Source organism: Canis lupus, chromosome 3 (assembly GCF_003254725.2).
Source record: "Canis lupus dingo isolate Sandy chromosome 3, ASM325472v2, whole genome shotgun sequence".
NCBI lineage: Eukaryota > Metazoa > Chordata > Mammalia > Carnivora > Canidae > Canis > Canis lupus.
In genome coordinates this window covers 63,253,394-63,273,345 of record NC_064245.1, presented here as the reverse complement: position 1 = coordinate 63,273,345, position 19,952 = coordinate 63,253,394, and the positions used below count along the sequence as shown (strand labels likewise).

Here is a 19,952-nt window from a genome sequence, read left to right as displayed (position 1 = left end):
TGAAAGTTCAATGGACACATATTAGAAGGTAGAGGAGAAACAGTAGAGTGTCCTTCAAACTGACAAGGCACTTTGAGACCCAGAAAAATGAAACAGATGATATCATACTACTTACACAGTTTCATTTAAGGTAACTTACTGTCTGAGAAATGGGGCAGGTGATGATCCAGTCATTCTCCACAAAGTCAGGAACTTAGTCCACAGATTTCATAGAGCAAGGGGACATACAGAGGTCATTTTGGTGAGGTCAAATGGTTTAAAATGTAACAGATCTCATGGCACCATCTGTATGCCACAGCAAGGGAGGGAAGAAATTATGTTATCTCTATTATCTAAACAAGTTTAGGGAAGATCAGAATGAACCTTCCTGCATTCAGGTCAGGGCATACATTACTTCCAACGGGCCTGGAACATGTAGCCTGAAGGGAGGTCATTGCTCCGGCATGAAGAAGATAGAAGGCCAAAGACAGAGTCAGTGTTGCCTGCATTCCTACATCAAGGAATCCTGGAATCCTGCTGCTCTGAGAGCCTCCAGTACCAAGCAAGCCCATATCCCATTCATTTTAAAAAGGAAGAAATGAGCACCAAAGAGATAAAGTGACTTTCCCAAATCACACAGCTAACAGATGGGTGATCTAGGAACAAAAATCAGATTTCCCAACATCTCCTCAAGTGCATTTCCACTGTACCCAGCACTCAACAGCCCTGTAGCCTCTGAGGCTTTGGGCCAAGGTAGGGAGTGGGGCCAGACCTCTAGAAGCACTGCCCTTAGACTCACCTAGACTCACTCAACGTAGGGCCGGAGTGCAAGCTCTTGCTAAGATAGTGTATAACAGTGTAAAAGGAAGCACACAGCACATGAGAATGCTCACCCACCAGATAAGGAAGAGCAACTCTGAAAGCCCCCCCTGGGATTTCTTCCTCCTAATTAGAGAGTGAAACACAGGCTCTGAGGTCAGACACAGCAAAATTCAGCCCTCCTTCCAGGACAATCACTTGAGTTCCCCACTGCCAGCTTCTTCATCTATAAAATGGAAGCAGTAATACAAAGAGGGACCTGGAAAAAAAGGGGGGGGGCCTGGACAATAGCCAAATTGTGGAAGGAGCCATGATGTCCTTCAACAGATGAATGGATAAAGAAGATGTGATACACACACACAATGGAATATTACTCAGCCATCAGGAAGGACTAATACCCACCATTTGCTTCGATGTGGATGGAACTGAAGGGTATTTATGCTGACTGAAGTAAGTCAATTGGAGGACAATCATCATATGGCTTCACTCATATGGGGAATATAAGAAATAGTGAAAGGGATTATAAGGAAAATGAGGGGAACTGAGTGGGAAAAATTAGAGAGGGAGACAAACCATGAGAGACTCCTAACTCTGGGAAATGAACAAAGGGTTGCGGAAGGGAAGGTGGGCAGGGGGTGGGGGTAACTGGGTGATGGACACTAAGGAGGGCACTTGATGGGATGAGCACTGAGTGTTATACTATATGTTGGCAAATCGAACTTCAATAAAAACAAATTTAAAAAAAAACAAAAACAAAGTGGGACCTGGGAAAAGAAACTGCCTATTACAGAGGATGGCACGTAGTAGATGTTAAATAAATGCCATTTCCATCTCCTTGCCTTTCCCTTAACCAAACAAAGATGATCAGTGTATAATGAAAAAAAGATGCAGCATTGTGTACCTTACTCCTAGGGTGATCATTTCAAAATTTCTGCTGTCCTGCTGTGGAAATTTTCTCACATTTTCTTTGCCTAGAGAAACATTTGGATATCAAAATATAGACCTATATTATTATTATTAGCTCAGGAAACCAAAAAAAAAAAAAAAAAGAAGAAGAAGAAGATCTTCATTCTGTGGCTGCAATAAAGGTTTCCTTCTCTAGCGATAATCAACTCTGCATAATTAAAATCGCTCAGACTGCTGAACTAATTTTCAGACGGAGGTTTCTTCCTGTAGCAACACTTACAAGCAAAGTTTCTACTGTGAATGAATTTAATCGTGAGTCTAATTACAATTTTAATGAATATCTCCAGCCCTGCATGTAAACTTGCTCTCCAAGGCTTTGCTATCTGTGAGGGTATTTTAAGGTCTTTTCATTTTTAATATAAAGGAATGTGTTGGCAAAACGAACATGTAGAAAAGAAATATTCTTTATGGTTTAGTTTGGTTTTGTTTTGATGATCAAGTGAGAAAATGTAAAATGTCTACTGTTTTAAAGAGCCTTTTCAGCATGGGTATTTCACCTTTAGTCTTTGTGTGAAGTGTTCTCTTTACTTAAGGATGGAGAGAGCAGTTTGCAACACTTGCCTTCCGTTTGCGATTTGGCATGTATTATCTCATTTCATGAATGTCCAGAAAATTAGAGTTCCAGCTTAGTTACCTTGGAGCTTCATCTATTCTGGAAATTCAAGGACATTTTATAAAGAAGTAGAAAAGTAGAGGGAACGTAAAAAAAGGAATTTCTTTCCTTAAAAATACATTGTAAAGGGGGCACCTGGGTATGTCAGTCGATGAAACGGCTGCCTTTGGCTCAGGTCATGATCCTGGGGTCCTTGGATCAAGTCCCATGTCAGGCTCCATGCTCAACAAGGAGCCTGCTTCTCCCTCTGCTTGCTGCTCCCCCTGCTTATGTGCTCTTTCTCTCTCTCTCTTTCTCTCTCTCTCTCTCTCTGTCAAATGGAAGAATAAAGTCTTTAAAATACATATATTGAAAAAGATATAAAACAGCTAAACTAAGTCACTCAAGTAATCACAAATACCTTTCTAAGAAAAAAATGAATAAACAAACAAAACTCTACTTGATTAAAGCCAGCATTTTTTATAATAGGGACAAACTGGAAACCACATAATATCCAACAACAGACCATCAGTGAAATAAATCATGTGTTTGAAGACTATTTAGGAACATGATTTTTTTTCTCTTTTTTAACTTTTTATTACACAAACAATGCATATTCATTTAAGAAAAATCATCAACTATAGGTAATTTAAAATACTTTTTTTAAATGGCACCTACAATATCACAACCTAAAATTAAATATTGTTAAAACAGATATTTATATGAGTATATACTGTAGTAATGTATATATATATACTCTATAAAATACATACACATATGCACATACACGCATAGGTACATCTACACTACACAAAAATGGTCTCATAGTGCATTTACTGCTCTGTAACCTACTTTTATCATTTAACAGCATATTGTAAACAACTTTCCATGTCAATAATTATGTTTATGCAGCATCAAAACAGACTGCAAGAGCAGAACCGCAAGCCCCCCCAAGCCCTCCAGACCACCATATTATATTCCTGTTTCTATCCCTTCTTGAGGCCAAGTGGTTTGGAGCCTATCCTTTGCTTTCTTGTCCCCTCTGCCTAGATGCCCCATCCCCTGCCCTTTTGTCTTCATCCCTTAGGCTGGTGGAATGCCTCTTCTTTGCTTTGCCATAGAACTGGGGACTTAGGGACACCTGGGTGGCTCAGGGGTTGAGCATCTGCTTTTGGTTCAGGGAGTGATCCCATGGTCCCAGGATCGAGTCCCACATTGGGCTCCCTGCATTTTAAAAAGTAAAGGAGTCAAGAAATGTAGCACTGTGTACACTAAGCTTTCCATAGCAATCGTTATTAATCATCATATCATATGTAAATAGAGACATAAAAGTACTTGCTCAGGACTTGGAAGTGGAACAGTCTACTGTACTGCTGATGTACATCAGGCTCCTGTAGTACATTTATGTAGTTTCTTTATTATATTGACAAATTTAACCTCATGAGTAGTCTGTTATGTATGTATTTTTTATTCTCAATTGCTGAAGAAAATGCTCACCCAAAAATTCACACAGCCTTGACATAGTGCAGTAAGAATTAGAATCTAGGTTTTTCTGGCTCCAAATTTGACATCAGAAGACTTCAGTTCAAGTTCAGACTCTATCAGTTACTAGTTTTATAGCAATAATATCTGACACTTATACTGCACTTTCTGCATGCCAAGACCTGTCCCAGGAATAGTTAAAACTCATTTAGTTATCATCATAAGGCTTTGAGAAAGGTACTATCATATCCATCACCCCATTCTATAGATAAGGAAACTGAGAGACAGAGTTCAGTCACTTGAATAAAGTCACCCAATAAATAGGAAGTAGAGAGACTTGAATCTACTATGTAGTTCCAAAGTCCATTAATTGTATTATTATTTATTAATCTGTGCCCTAGAACTTGTGTAAGATCCTTGTTCTATCTATCTGAACTTTAGGTTCTTCATCTCCAATATGAAAATTATATAATGTACTATTAGGGATTTTTATGAAGATTAAATAACATTATACAGATGAAAAGTATTTGTTTGTTAAACATGCAGTACCTTAAAATGAAGGTTTCTATATGGAAACATTTTTGTATTTTGAGCAACAACTTAAGCTCATAAAATGAATAAAGGATCATTCCCTAAGCCTCCCTCCGTCTACATCTCTGCCTTTCTCTCTGTTTCTCTCATGAATAAATAAATAAAATCTTTTTTAAAAAAATAAAAATAAATTTAAAAAAAGAACTGGGGACTTACATCTAGTAGACGCTTGTTCAGTCAGCTCAGGACTCTTGAGTTCATGAGAAAACTAGCCCAGGACCCTGGAGAGAGAAATAGAACAGAGACTATGGGGAAAGAAAGGAAGGAACCGACCTTCATGGTAACTAGAAAGTCCAAGTGCTGATGTTTTCACCTGCGTTATCTTTTCATCTTCCGACCAATTCTATGAGTTTCTATGAGCAGCTCTCTCCTTATCACTGTAGAAACCAAATAAAGGTTTAAAGGGTAAAGGAATAAACCCAAATCACTTGCCACCTGCAGAGAAAGCACTGTAATTTGCAACACTGAACCCACACCTCTGATACCACCAGGAGCTCTGCCCTTGCAGCCACTGGATTCTGCCCTTGCAGCTGTGCCATCCTCACAGCATGGATTCTCTGGGACCCCACCTTTGGGTATCACTAGCTTCTAGACTGACTGGCAGTCTGCAGATAGATTTTTGTTCATGTGAATAAACCAAAGCTATAAAGGAGTCTGGGGAAGAGACTTTGGGTTTCTACCTTAGGAGGAATGGACTCTACCGAGTGGAATTCCTCACCAGATGAAGGGTGTTCAAGAGCGTTATATGTACAAAAAGAGTAGGTAATGTTTACCATTGTAGGAAAATTCCTAAATAACTCATCTTCCAGAAAAGACTCCTTTGTGGGGAAGTCTGAGTGGCTCTGTGGTTGAGCATCTGCCTTTGCTTCAGGGTGTGATCTTGGGGTCCAGGGATCGAGTCCCACATAAGGCTCTCTGCAGGGAGGCCTACTTTTCCCTCTGCCTGTGTCTCTGCCTTTCTCTGTGTTGCTCATGAATAAATAAATAAAATCTTTAAAAAAAATAAAAACAATTTAAAAAGGACTGTTTTGTGTATTTTCAAGACAAGTGTTAATTCTATGTTATAAGTGAAGATGGCTGAACCTCAAAAGGTTTAGGATCTCTGAACTGCCTACATTCTTAAATTTGGGGAAGTTTTATTCTAGAAAAATCAAGGCTTTTAACTTTAAGCTTTAACCACCTCTCTTGTGGACTTGAAGCATATCTAAATCCCGCCCACTAGCTTCTCTGTTTAACATGATTGTGTGCTGTTGAGAGAAACAGTCTTTTCCAAATCCTCCCACTCCTTCCTCCTAGTGTTTATCTTGATCCTGACTTTCCCTCGCCACGCCCCAAATAGCCACATGCAAGGGATCATTCTAGAATACGCGTGAGGAGTGCAGACCGCACTAAAGTATGGCAAGGACATGGGAAGTTCCTTCTTTTATTTTTTTTTTTAAGATTTTATTTATTTATTCATGAGAGGCACACACAGAGAGAGAGAGAGAGAGAGAGAGAGAGAGGCAGAGGGAGAAGCAGGCTCCATGCAGGGAACCCGATGTGGGACTCGATCCTGTGACTCCAGGATCACACCCTGAGCCAAAGGCAGGCACTAAACCACTGAGCCACCCAGGGATCCTCAGAAAGTTCCTTCTTAGACATATCTGTCCTTCCAGGACCCTAAAAATTCACAGGAATGGAAAAATAGCTGGGGATTCAAACCAGGTCTAGCTGGGTACATGCTATAGTATGAGGGGAAAAAAACAACAGAAATGAACATGCACAATGGCAAAAACACTTTCAAAAAAGAACTTCCATTTTATTAAATCAGTTTGCTGCTCTCTTAAAATCATAAATTCTAGGAAGAAGCCAGTAAGTTGTTTCTGGATGAGATTTTGATTCTTTTAAGGGTGAATGTGAGCATAATAAAATAGAGAAAAGAATAAATTAAGCTTTCCAAATCTAGTAAAGCTGGGGAAAGCAAAAAACACAGCAAAAATGCAGAATGATTTGACCCCAGTCAATAATGTAGAAAATTTAGATGGTATTAAAAAGTATATACAAGATAAAAAGTACCAAACATCACTAATGTCACAAATTTCCAAGTGACCAAGATCCTATTTTATGTATAATTTTTTTAAATTTATTTTTTATTGGTGTTCAATTTACTAACATACAGAATAACCCCCAGTGCCCGTCACCCATTCACTCCCACCCCCCGCCCTCCTCCCCTTCTACCACCCCTAGTTCGTTTCCCAGAGTTATTATGTATAATTTTTAAAAGTCCACAACTGTCATGTATATGGACAATGAGAGAAGCCCAGCCGTGGGCTTTATTTCAGCCATGGCTAAAAAGAGGTGCGGGGTTTCATGGAGAAACTGAACAGAGACCAATCATAAGGTCCAGATGGCATAAATCCTTAGGTCTTAAAAAAATTAGATAATAAACCTATTGAACTGTTGCCATTTTCTTTATAAGTCAAATAGCAGTACAATCCCTAAATGCCTTTCATATGAAAGATTTTTGTTTTGTTTTTCTTTTCCAGTCTTTTAATACAGGTTGAAGAAAATTTTTCCCGAATGAGATACAGTACTTGCCAATAACCAGCATCCATCCGAGATCCAAATCCAGAAAAATTATACAACTTAACATGCAGTCAGGGTAAAGCTTCGAAAAGTGATAATGAGATTCCTCCAAGTTGGACCCGTTTCCAGGTTCTCAGGGAAGGCTGCTTTACCATGCGGTGCATCGTTGGCTCACACGGAGGAGTGTACACAGGACAACATTGGCTGGAAAGAACCGGGCTTGGTGTCAGGAGATCTGGGGTCAGTCCACTCTCCCCATCCACGAGCAGGGCGAGATTAACCTCTCTGTATTTGTCATCCTGAACTAGCCCGGAAAATGAGGCCTATTGCGCCACTCACATGGAATCTGAAAGTTATAAAATGCCATCAAAACATAAGCTAATGTTATCATTTTTTGTCTGTTACTATTCTGAGAAAAATCCTAAGATTCTGGGAGTAATGAAAATGATTTTTCCCCATGCCAGGCAATCTAAAACTTATGCTGGAAAAAAAATGTTTTGAAAGTATAAAAGATAATACCGATTACATTAATGATAAATTTAAGACATCATAGTGGAGAAAACTATCATTGATTATTTGCTGGGTGCCTGACCCTATGCTTAGAGCTTTATGTACATTACCCGAGTTTTCATCCAATGAAGTGGAGTGATATCCCAGCCCCATCCTTGCAAAAGGAGTCTCTCTGAGACTGAGTTGCATATCTAAGATCTCATCAGTGGGTGGGTGGAACAGGTAGGCCCCTCCCCAGGGTGTCTGCATCCAGAAACTGCCCATTTCAGTGACTCCAGGCCCTGGCACAAAAGACAGAAAGATAAACAATGCCAACAGAAGGCAGTGACAACAGGAGAAGCCCTTATACTGATCATGGAAGTGGAAAGTCAGTTAAAACAGAGAATCAGAAAAATGATCCCATGTAAACTTTAAATACTTTAATTTAAAATGCATAAATATGAATTCATTTAATAAAGTCAATGTTTGAAAGTTGCTTAGAAAAAGAAACACAGCTTTTGGAACATATCTTTGAAGCACTTACATTTTTTACACGTCATATTGTAGTTGACTACGGATTCAGTTCAACAAAGTCCTCCCAGGGGCCCTTTGCCTTCTGAAGGATGAGATCAGGCCTCTAGATTTGGTATCACACATCCTTTTCCATCTTCTTCGTTCATTTTTTGATTTCTCTGTGTTTGTCATAGCCTGAAGGCCTTCTTCCCTGATGCTAAGTTTCAACTGCAATAAATAGGAATCATTAGTTCATTGTTACATATCATCTCTCTGTAAATCATTGGAACCGCCAATTTGTCTGGGATCGGTTACTAAACCATGTTCTTAATTATTCTCTTGTAGTTCAGAATTTTTCCAATATTGTCAACCTCAGGCAACATTTTTCTCTTCTCTGAGATTTAGTAAATGTTGAACTGGGAATTTCACTCCCCACTAAATGCAACATTGAAAAAAAAAAGAAAAAATCTCCTTTAATGTAAGCAATTTTTAATGATTATATGTAACCTCGAGTCTTGTCTCTTATTTCTTCTAAAATGAAACTCCAATATTATTTTTTAAAATATTTTATAGCCCCTTGATCCCTAACTTGGAACAAAGAAATGTATTCTGTTATAATAACCTGGCATTTATTTAAATCTCTTTCTTTACTGTATTCATAACCAAAACATTAAGAAGCAGTATTTTATACCATAGACCTCCAAAGTTTTTGCCAGTAATACAAGGCAAGAGAAATTTTACCATAGTTAGAAAATTTATATTCCACGCACATGCCACACTCACACATACACACATAGAGGAAAACAAATGTTCATGAAATACCTTTACAACATATAATGCACACTGATATTTTCTATTCTACTTTATTCTATTTCATTTTATTTTTCTAAATACTTTTTCCAGTAAATTTTATGACCCCTCCCCCAAGAATCAAGACCTACAATTTAGAAAACATTGATAAAGAATTGACTTTCCAGATGTCTGTTTTCTTCAAGTGTTTCCTCACAGAATGTATAAATTTATGGGGAAAAAATCAATTTATAGAATAATTCTGGGTCTGTCTACACTGATTTTTGTGAAGAGTATCTATCTCAAAAAGCAAATAATTTATATGTCTTGAATCTTGGAGATTTTTACTTTTTGACAACAATAAAAAATCAGAATTTGGAATTTCAGCAGTATTGCCACAGGCAGCTGCTGAGAATCTTTACTTGGATTTTGTATATACTGGTAGCACTTGCTTCACCTTTTCCACCATGGTTTCTCGAAAATGTCTTATCAGTTAGAACTGTTTCAATTCTATTGGACAATTATTCCCTAAGAAAACTTTCCCCATTGATAAGTGACTTTAGCTCCTCTCTAAATTTTCAAGCAGCAGATTGATCCGTAGGTAATTTGTGTCCCCCAGGGCTCAATGCTGGGTAGCATGGCTTTTTCCTATGTATAAGTCATCCATCAATTGCTGTAAAGCTTTCAGTGCAGCCAATCTTTTGGTATGGGTCCAAGGCCTTTTCTGTAACTATTGGTCCATGAATTGGCATTCTGTGTATTCTTTCTTGCATATATCAACTCTGATTAGTTTTGTTTTTTTTCAAAGTAGAACAAAAATTTAAACACACTTGGAGAGCCTTATGATTACAGAACATTTCTAAATGCTACAGTGCTCCCTTGAACATTTTTTTAAGATTTAAAAAAACTTCTTAGTAATCTCCACACCCAACATGGGACTCAAATCCACAATCCCAAGATCAAGAGTCACATGCTCTACTGACTGAGCCAGCGAGGCACCACTGCTCCCCCCTAAACTTTTTTTTCCCCCCTAAACTTTAACAGTTAATTTACCACATCTCATTTGACTCTAGTTCCTTTTTTTTTTTTAAGATTTTATTTATTTATTCATGAGAGACACACAGAGAGAGAGACAGAGGCAGAGACACAGGCAGAGGGAGAAGCAGGCTCCATTCAGGGAGCCTGACGTGGGACTCGATCCCGGGTCTCCAGGATCAGGCCCTGGGCTAAAGGCGGCGCTAAACCTCTGGGCCACCAGGGCTGCCCATAACCAATTCTTGATAAGCATACAATTCATGTAGAAGCATTAGTGCACATAGACTACAGCAAGAGGTCTACTGGCAATGAGCATTCAGAGTGCAGTTTACAGAAGAAATGGAAAGCATTGAGCAATCCAAGAGTAGGTAAAGGGGATGTGGGTTAAGAGGGCTCCTCTGCCCCACAGTAGAGATAGGAACAAAGCCCTATGGGAAGAGGTCACAAAGGTCCCAAGACAAAAATTAAAGTGTTGCCACTTAACTTAGGAGGTGCAAGTCCAGGGTGGTAAGGGCTCAGGGAGAAGGGGGGATGAAATAAGGAAAGATACTGAGCAGCACAATGCAATAGAGCAGCTACCACTAAGCAATATGCCAGAGACATAGCTGGCAACTCAAGAGGCATGTTTACTCACCAAGCAAGACTTCTCGGGAAATTTTGCAGAGAAACTACACCTCTGAACAACCCAAGAAAGGGCAAAAGGAGCTGAAATTTATTGACCCTGCTCCTTTCTCTAATTGTTGGCTTTCTTTACTGTAAGTCACCCCACAGTGAGTTGTTTCCTCTGTACATCAGGTGCATCTCCCAGGCCCTCAGCATCTAATCAAGCACCTGGATCCCATACCCAAACGGTAGGACTTTATAGTCTCAGTCGCAAAAGTCTGAAAGGGGAGGGGTACAGCATGTGATGCATGAAGGTGACGCAAGTTCAGAGCTTCAGCTCAGACTCCAACCACTCAGGAATCTCAAGGATACCAGGGAAGGAGGAGATGACATTACCCAGAAAGTGTGCAGCTGCATGAGAAAGATGGAGGTGCTTGAGAGAATTTGAGAAGGCATACAAGGTTCATGAGCAACACAGAAAGCTTGAGAGAAAACTTTACATTTTAAAGGACAGAGAATCAGAGTCAGGACATTCCTGGAAGAAGGAATGGTACATTTTAAAGGATCCAATGGGAGGAAATAGTGTGACTTTTTTAATGGAGTGCAAAGAGTAACATGTGGCTGGCATATGGGGGTATACCAGAGTATGAGAGCAGAGAAAACTCAGCATGTTGGATGATGGCAGCCCCACCACACTACTGATTTACAGACAATTTACAGTCAACTGAAACCCCCTACATCGTTATCTTTTTCCCACATCCGGGCCCAACGAGCACCCAGGCATCCTGATTCCTAGTTCTCATCCACTACACTACATGCCCACTAGCGAATATCCTCCCCATGAGAGCGGCGCTCAGGGAGAAGATGGAATACAGATAAGGCTTAGAGAAAATAAAACTGTTCATTTCTCCCAAATAATGCAGCCTACATATTTCACAGAATTAATGTTGACAGAATCCACAGAGTTTAGGGAAAAGCAAGAGCCAGAGCTCACATGATTTCTTCCAGCCATTTCAGAGCTCGCAATTTCTCTGCCATTGGTAACCTACCGTGGAGAATTCATTTCATGCCTGTCTACTCTGGTAAAACTTTGGAATGAATTGAATTGTTACAAAAAGGTGAAAATTAGGAATGCCAAGAGTCATTTGATGCAGCTAATTAGCAGTCATCATCTCTACAGTTTTGCATGTGCTCTTGACTTTCTTTACCTGTAAACTTAGTTTCTGAAGTTGTGTCTGATCAAAGAATTGTGAGAAACCCCTTTGCCTGCTGTCAAGGAAAAGGTCTTGTCTCTCTACACTGGAGCATTAGAGAAAAATATTCACTTTCAAGTGAGCTTTCTGTTATTAGAATTATTTTGATCAAAATAAAATAAAAACCTGTAAGCTAGATTTTAGTTCAACTACGTGCTGGGTGTGAGGGATGGAGAAATGAAAGAAATGGACCTGCTCTTCCAGGTCCAGGTCCAGGTCTTCCAAACTCAGCCAATTGTGCAGAGTTTCCACTGCATTAATGTTCCTCTATTTTACTACAATAAAAAAAGTTGGGGGGAAAAAAGTCCAAGTTCCTCGTGTGAGTTGGCAATGCCCTACCTCTCTGACCTTGTCTCTACATATATTGCTATCACTCAACACACCACCTTAGTGGTCAGCTCTCATTTCTTTGAACCCATCATGCTTGGTCCCACCTCTGGACTTCTGCATTTGCGGTCCCCACTGCCTAGAATGCTCTTTTCCCTGCCCCTCTCTCCACCCCCCAGCTCTTTCCAAAACTTGGCTCCTTCATGACAGTCATATATTAGCTTGAAAGTCACCTTCTCAACAAGTCTTCCTCTGACTCACATATATCAGTTGGGATATTTTCAGTAACAAAGAAGACCTAGGAGAAATAGTGAAAACAAAGCTTTGGTAACTCACACACACAATATATATAGCACGAAGGAAGGACTGTTCTGAGGTTGGATAAATCAGTGGTGTTGAGACTCCATCAAAGACCTAGGTCCCTTCCAACTTTCCACTCTGAACCTTCAGCAGGCCAGCAATGTTTCCTTTGGGGTCACAGATTCCATTTATCACGAAGACAGGATGGTGTTTAGTGAACAAGATACAATTTCTTTACATGCAGTTCTTATCAGCAAGAAAAACCTCTATCAGGGTCCCCCCAACAGCCACCTCTCTGACCCCACTGGCCAAGGCCTAGCTTTACTCACACTAATCACCGGCAGGAAGGAAGAAACAACCACAATTGACATTGGAAGGGGTCATACTGCTATGATGACCAGAGGTTAAGCGCCCAGAAAAAAATCAAAGTTGTGCCAGCAAGTACAAGGAGGGAGGCAGGTTGGAGCAGAAATAGCTTCAATTAAAAGACAACCAGCAAAAAAATAAAAAATAAAAACAAATAAAAGACAATCAGCAGTGACTACAATATCCAATCTCACATGGTCCCAGGAACACATTCTCTAACACAACTGACCTTTTCATCTCGTATAGAACTGAGTTTAACCTCATATTACTCTTGTTCACTTGTTTGTTTATTGTCTGATGCACCCATGCAAATGTAAGCTCCAGGAGGGCAAGAGCCTTGACCATTGATTGCCTCACCAGTCTACTCCTGGCACCAGAACAGTGCCTGACAGGTAGTGTCACACAGAGAATATTTTTGAATTAATGTATGCATGAATGTCCACATACATGTCCATTTGCCTTTGTACCCTTTGTGGTAGTTTGATATTCTATTTCACAAGCAGAAACATCCACCAAGACTAAAGCACTTCAATACCTATAACTTCAGAAGACAGACACTGAACTCATATAAATTGTATTTCCTGTTTTCAACAAACTTTCACAGAACTCAAAACAGAACGCAATACTTTTCTCTTAAATTTTGCACCTTCTCCAGGATTCTCTGATTCCATGATACCACATCCCATCCAGAAGCCCAAGGAAGAATCTAGGTGTCTTATGCATTCCTCATTCTCCCTTACTCACCCTTACATCCAACAGTCAAGTCCTGAGGAACTTGAAAATCCATCCCCTCCTCTCAATTCTCACTGTCACTGTTTTAGTTAGGTCATGTTAAATAAACTCTAATATCCTTGCCAACTTAACTTTCTATGATACTTTGACTCTTATTTCCTTATTTTCCAAGGCTCAGCATTAAATAAACACAACTATCAGAAAAGGATTGAGTTCATTATTATTTTGAATTACCATAATATCAAGAACATACATTTCTGTTTTTTCCATCTTCACTAAGATTACATTTGAGAGGACAGGGAGGAAGAAAAGACAATTTAAGCTATTATTTTAAATGGCCATTTCTTAGCAGTGGAAGAAAAACTAGAACATAACTCAGAGGTTTTAGCTTGATACTCAGCCAATTGTGCAGAGTCCAATCCTGTAAAAAATCCATCAATATATAAAATAAATGAAACAAAGATAGTCCAACATCTTTTATGATTTTGGGATGTTAGCCATGGAGAACTTTTTGCTTTCAAACACATATCATAATTATTGAGCTGATGTTAAAGAAAATTTATGGACAACATGTGATACCTCCTTTGGTCTTCCAATCAGAAAATTCCATCTATCCTCTGAATTCCCAGAACACTTGATATGGTACATTCATTCTCATCCTCTCTAGTATATGTTAAATTATTTCTGACTTTATTATATCGCCTTTACTCACCTGTGAGCTCATTGAAAGCAAAGCCTAAGTGTATTAGGGAGTCTTAACTCATTGGGGTCACATACATGAAATAATCAGTCTCTTTTCCAATCACTGCTTTCAGCCATACTCTGTTGAAACCCTCTCTTCCATCCCTTGATGACACTTGGGTATAATACATAACTTCGTGGTTACTTTTAGTAATTAAAAGTCCTCTCTATTTTAAAACTTCAATTTCATCTTAGATACAAAGTTACTCTCCTCTGTCTTGTGGGCTGGACATGTGGTTTGAGAGAATTTGAAGGTGAGGGTATTCCATCTAATTTTTCACTTCCTTCCTTTTCTCCCTCAAGACAGACTTTTAGCTCTTCCATTATTGAAAATAGGGAAGAAATGGGGGGAACAGGGAAAGAGCAAATTATTCCTTACTTAACTAAATTTGTTGAATTATCTCATTATATTTGTTGCTTTCAACCATAGATGCCCATTATATGGTGGGCATCTATGTGCTGACTCTCCTGAGTGCCTCCCTCCAGGGCCCCATGAAGTCTTCCCTTTTGCAAAGCACAGATCTCTTCTGTGGGAAACCTGGATTGCCTCTCGAGTCTCCCACTCAGCTTCCACTGTTGCTGCAGTCTCCCTACTGGTAAATGGCCTGCGTTGATCAATCCCAGCTTATTGTGCAGCATTCTCTCAACCTCCAGGAAAATCACAACTTGGGGCACGCCAAATGATGAGAGCACTGATTACCTGGTTGCCAGCCTCTCTTGAACTTTGCCAACTCATTCCCATTCCTTTTTCTTCTGCTCAAGAGTCAAACCCATAACCCAAGAATAGGTATAACTAAGGACCAAGATTACCATCACCACTTCTTGTGGCTGGCCCCAATCTTACAAGCCTATCACTTGACTTTGAGGGGCGAGGGGTGGAGCAGTCACTTCTCACTTGAACACTCTCCATCAGCAAAACTTATAGGCTCTCTCCCTTCTTCCTCCCCATCCTTTCCTCTGTAATCTGAGTGAGGAACCAAGGAGTGGTTTTGGCAAGATCTGTCTTGCCGACTATGAGGAATGCTAGCAGCTCTCTTTAGGTAAAGAGAACCACTGTATCTTTGCCTTCTATTCTGGACTCTAGGTGGTTCTTCTGTAGCCACAGGAAGAAGTCCTGCTCAACATCCTCTCCCACGTATAATTCTTTTACTGCTGCATAACAGATTGCCATAAACTCTGCAGCTTAAAACAGCATACATCCACCATTTCACGGTTTCCATGTGTCAGAAGTCCAGGCATTTTATCTTGGACCTCCACTTAGATTCTCAGAAGGGTATAATCAAGGCATCAGCTGAGATCCATTTGTATCTGGAGGCTTGACTGGTGAAGAATCTCTTTACAAACCTACTCGAGTTGTTACCAAAATTCATTTCCTTGCAAGTGTATGCCTCGGGTTCATGTTTTCTCACTTTCTATCATCCAGAGGCCAGTCTCAGCTTTTGGAGGCCACCCTCAGTTCCTTGCTACACAAACCCTCTGTAGATCCTCCCACAAACTGCAGATTACTTCTTCAAAACTAGCAGAAGTATCTTCCACTCCAGTCTGCTCAAACAGAGTCTTACATAACATAACACAATGATGGGAGAGACTACAACATCACCTTTACCATATTCTGTTGTCTGATGAAGTCACAGGTGCCACCGACGCTCTAGGGGAGGGGATATACAAGGGTATGACTCACTGAGGGCCACCTTAAGGCATATCCACTGCACACAGATTTCCCTCCTTCCTTCAGTATGTAGACAGCCTGATATGTGCAAATCACACCATGATGAGTGAGACGAAAATGATTAAGGCAAACTTCTGTCCTCAAGAAGGTCATATACAAGTGGAAGACAGTTCCATGAATGGCTAAATTGTAGCTTGTAATAAGTGCCTGCATATAGTTATGTATAAAGCACCTGCTGGAGCCAGGAGCCCTACTTTTACAGCATGAAGAAGGGAAAAGTTCATGGAGGAGGTACTGTTTGCATAGGCTTTTGAAAGAGGAGGGGGAGGAGGTGGAGGAGGACCCACAACATTTAGCACAGTACTTTACCTGTATTGGGCATTCATCAAATATGTGTTGAATAAAAAGCTAACAAATGTGAACAAAGAACTAATTTTCCAAATGAACAGAGTAAAGACTTAGGGAAACACCTGACATCACAGCAATTCCAACATAAAAATTTGTGTGAGGTTGATGTCGAAGGTCCAACTGGCCACATACTGCACGGGCCTTAAGAACTTGAAAGCCTTCAAAAGTCATTCTCCTCATTCTGTGCCTGTGAAGCAGCCTAGGTGGCCAGAGGGTACAGAGCAGAGGGCCATGGACAGGTGAGTGGAAGGGTAGGGCTCAAGGCAAGGGGCCAGCAGAACACTCATCAGAGAAGGGAAGAGGACAGAGCTATCCAGGACTGCACCTAGACAGGTGGTTAGAGACCAGTGAAATGTAGATAGTCATCCACTTTCAAAAGTTGTGTTTTCAGACAACCTGTATGTTCATATAGCACATGCCGATACCCAAGATACTTGATTCATCCAAAAAAGACTTTCCTCCATAAGCTGACAAATGAACACTTTGAACTATTTAATAGTAGTATTTGCCAAACTCCTTTCTGACAATGTCACCACCTTGGGCTATACAGTAGTGTTTAATGCATAAATATGAATACAATATTGCAAAGATCTTTAAACAGGTTCTGGGGAGCCCACAAAGGAGCTTCTGAGATCCTGTGTACCTCTCCCATTTTCAGTTGGGATTGTTCCATTTCTGTATGCTTTATAGACTGAGATCCTGGGAAGACTTTATTTGAAGAGAATAAAGTTTAATAATGAGAGAATAAAGTTTAAATAAATGTTTGTTTGCTTGTTTTTTCCCAAAACCACTGTTTTGTTATACTTTGTCCTGTTTTTTTTTAATAAAAATGGGCAATTGGAAAAATGTCTTGAGCCAAGTGATAGAAAACATAAGCCTCATAAACACATTACAATCAAAATTAAGATGGAAATCTTTAAGCATATCCAAAGCAGCAGAGCTTCATTTCAATTCAATGTTTAATGAACGTAGCATTGGCCAACCAGACATGTGATTAATTGTGAAGGGAAAGAAGTGAAAGATTAACGTACAAAATATCATTAATAATGTATTGTTGAAGATTGTGACTAAAACTGAAGATATAATTAGGGATTTTATGGTATTTCAAGCTCTCTGGAATGAGGCTCTCACTATGACATGAGTGTCTGTATCTTTCGCACATTTGAGGTTAGCACGTACATGTTTTTAACAATGTGTATGTGTGTACAAACCAGAAGACTATCTGCAAAACCAAAAGTGTTTTCATTAAATAAACTCAGGAGTTAATGGCTGCCTCCAAGCAATCCATCTTGAATATATTATTCTCAGCATCTACAACATACAACATATTCTTTCCTTTGGTTTTAGGTTTACTTTCAATATCCATCTCATAAGTTTAAGTTTCAATCCAAATCTGCTTTCTTTTATTCTTAATTCTGGCCTTTGCTTTCACTAAGAATTCTAATCATTTTAACAAACCAAGAAAAAAGCTTGAAAAAATTATGGCAAATATTTCTAACATTCGTCTTTCTTTCCTTTCCTTCCTGCTTCATTTCAAATTATTCAAAGTTTAGAGAACTTCTGATCACCACTATAAGAAGCCAGTAACAATGCAGGTTCTTGTTATAAGGAAATAAATCTAATGGACATCCACTCTGCCTTGGCAGTGACAAAAACAAATATTGAGACAAATGGAATCACAGTACAAAGGAATGATTTCCCCCTTCAAATATTACATGAAGGAAAAATTTAAGAAACCTTAATGGGCAAATATTTTGATGGGCAGCATCTTAAAACCTACTTTTCCAGATTTCCACTGTCTTCCTAGTTACTGTCTTGCATTTCTTTGTTTTTTGAGTCCTTTCAACAAATAGCCTGTCTCTCTGCAAATACTCAATACAAGAAACAAATATAAAATACCTATTATGGGCATTACACCATCCTAGGTGCTATGGAAGATCCAGAGTTGAGCCTACCTGAGAGTTTATATTGTAGCAGGGGAGCTAATTCATGGAATCTAAAAAAATATAAAAATACACAAATGCTTAACAGAGAAAAAGATGAGGTTTTTTGGAGAAGGTAGCATTTGAGCTGGTTTTGAAATATTGGTAAGATTTAGACTTGCAAAGATGAAGGCATCCCTAGAAAGGGAACTCATGAATAAACATGCCAAAATGATAAAGCACAAAATAGTTCAGAAAATGAAACCCAGAACTTGGGCTTTGCAAACTAAAAGACTCAGTTTCAAATCCTAGCTGATTAAGCCAGTTCAAACATCTTCTTGGAAGGCACAAAGGACCCTTTTCTCTGGGATGTGGAAACTTGATGTTGAGATGTAGACATTACTTGGGTACATTGAGGTACATTATCTCCCACGCTGCCCCATTCTTTCCTTCCTATCTTGTGCTATGTTTATACTTTGTTACTCAGACACATAAAGCCACCTGCCCAAAGGCATCCATGTTTCAGAGCCTGGGTTAAAATTTAAATCTCTATCATTTCAAAGCCTCTGCTCAGCTAAGATCAAGCTGCCCACATCCCCTTGCCTCCCCCACTAGAATCTGTCTCCTCTAGTTTTAACCATCCTGGGAGCCCAGCATACACGCATCCCACCCACACCTTGCTAGGCAACCAGCAGCACTGGGGAAAAAAAAGAGAAGCACAAGCTTGATTCCACCAATTGACCTTTGTTCTTATTACTTCTTGGCACCATTTTCAGCTACAAACAAATAAGTAGCCGCCACATGCATTGCCTGAGTCTAAACTTGTCACATGCGTCAATTTATAATAACATGGAAAATGCCAACTGAACAGATCATTCAACATCCTGGTCCCAGTAAAATAAGAAAAGGAAAAAAAATTAAATATCATGATAACCCACTTTACTATGATACATCAAGATATAGTCAATGTCCAATTGGGAAATATCTTCCCAGGCATGATGGGGAAGAGAACGTGAACACTCCCTTGCCAGGGAGTAAGGAGCTACTCCATAGTGAGAGAAGTCACCTTCTAAGAATATGTGTGAAGCCACAAAGGCAACCTTTCCTAGGCATCATTAACATGGCATCTTAGCTCGGGCTGCTGTAACAAATTACCAGACTGTCTGGCTTAAACAACAAACATTTATTTCTCACAGCTGTTGAGATGGAGAAGTCCAAGATCAGGCTGTTGGCAGATCCAGTGTCTGATGACAGGCCACTCCCTGGTTTGCAGATGGCCAATTTCTCAAGTAGCCTCACACAGCAGAGACAGTGAGACCATGAAGACGCCACTCTCATGATCTAGTACCTTCCAAAGACCTCACCTCTTAATACTTCTCATTGAGAGTTAGGATTTGAACATGTGAATTTGGAGGGGACGCACACATTTAGTCTATAACACGTGGTCTTTACAATCACTCTATAAAGAAGGCTATTTTTATCTTGCTTACTTGTGAGGACTCTCAGCTCAAAGATGTTAAGTAATGTGTCTAAAGTGGTATCACAAATTAGTCACCAAACAAGAAGCAGAAATTCAAACTTGGCTCTGTTGGCTCTAACTCCTAACCTCTTGTCCCTGTATGGACATATGTCCCAGTGCCAAGTCCTTCAGAATGCATCCCACAGTTTCTCCCCATCTGACTTCTCCTTTCCAAACTCTGCTCTTGTTCTACCCTAAACTCTCTAACTCACCAAGATTTGAGTGCTCACAACGTGCTAAGTACCATTCCAAATGACTTACAAGCACAGTGCTACTTAAATTTCACAACAGC

General features: G+C 39.7%; 1 long non-coding RNA gene across 1 annotated transcript; it reads right to left on the bottom strand.

The window, feature by feature from the left end:
* Window positions 1-6,655: 6,655 nt before the first annotated feature.
* On the bottom strand, window positions 6,656-8,204 carry LOC112654150 (uncharacterized). The gene is made up of 3 exons (XR_004814220.2): window positions 8,028-8,204; window positions 7,615-7,785; window positions 6,656-7,198 (listed from the first exon to the last, which is right to left on the bottom strand). It is a non-coding gene; the product is annotated as an uncharacterized LOC112654150 (long non-coding RNA).
* Between the last annotated feature and the right edge of the window lie 11,748 nt (window positions 8,205-19,952).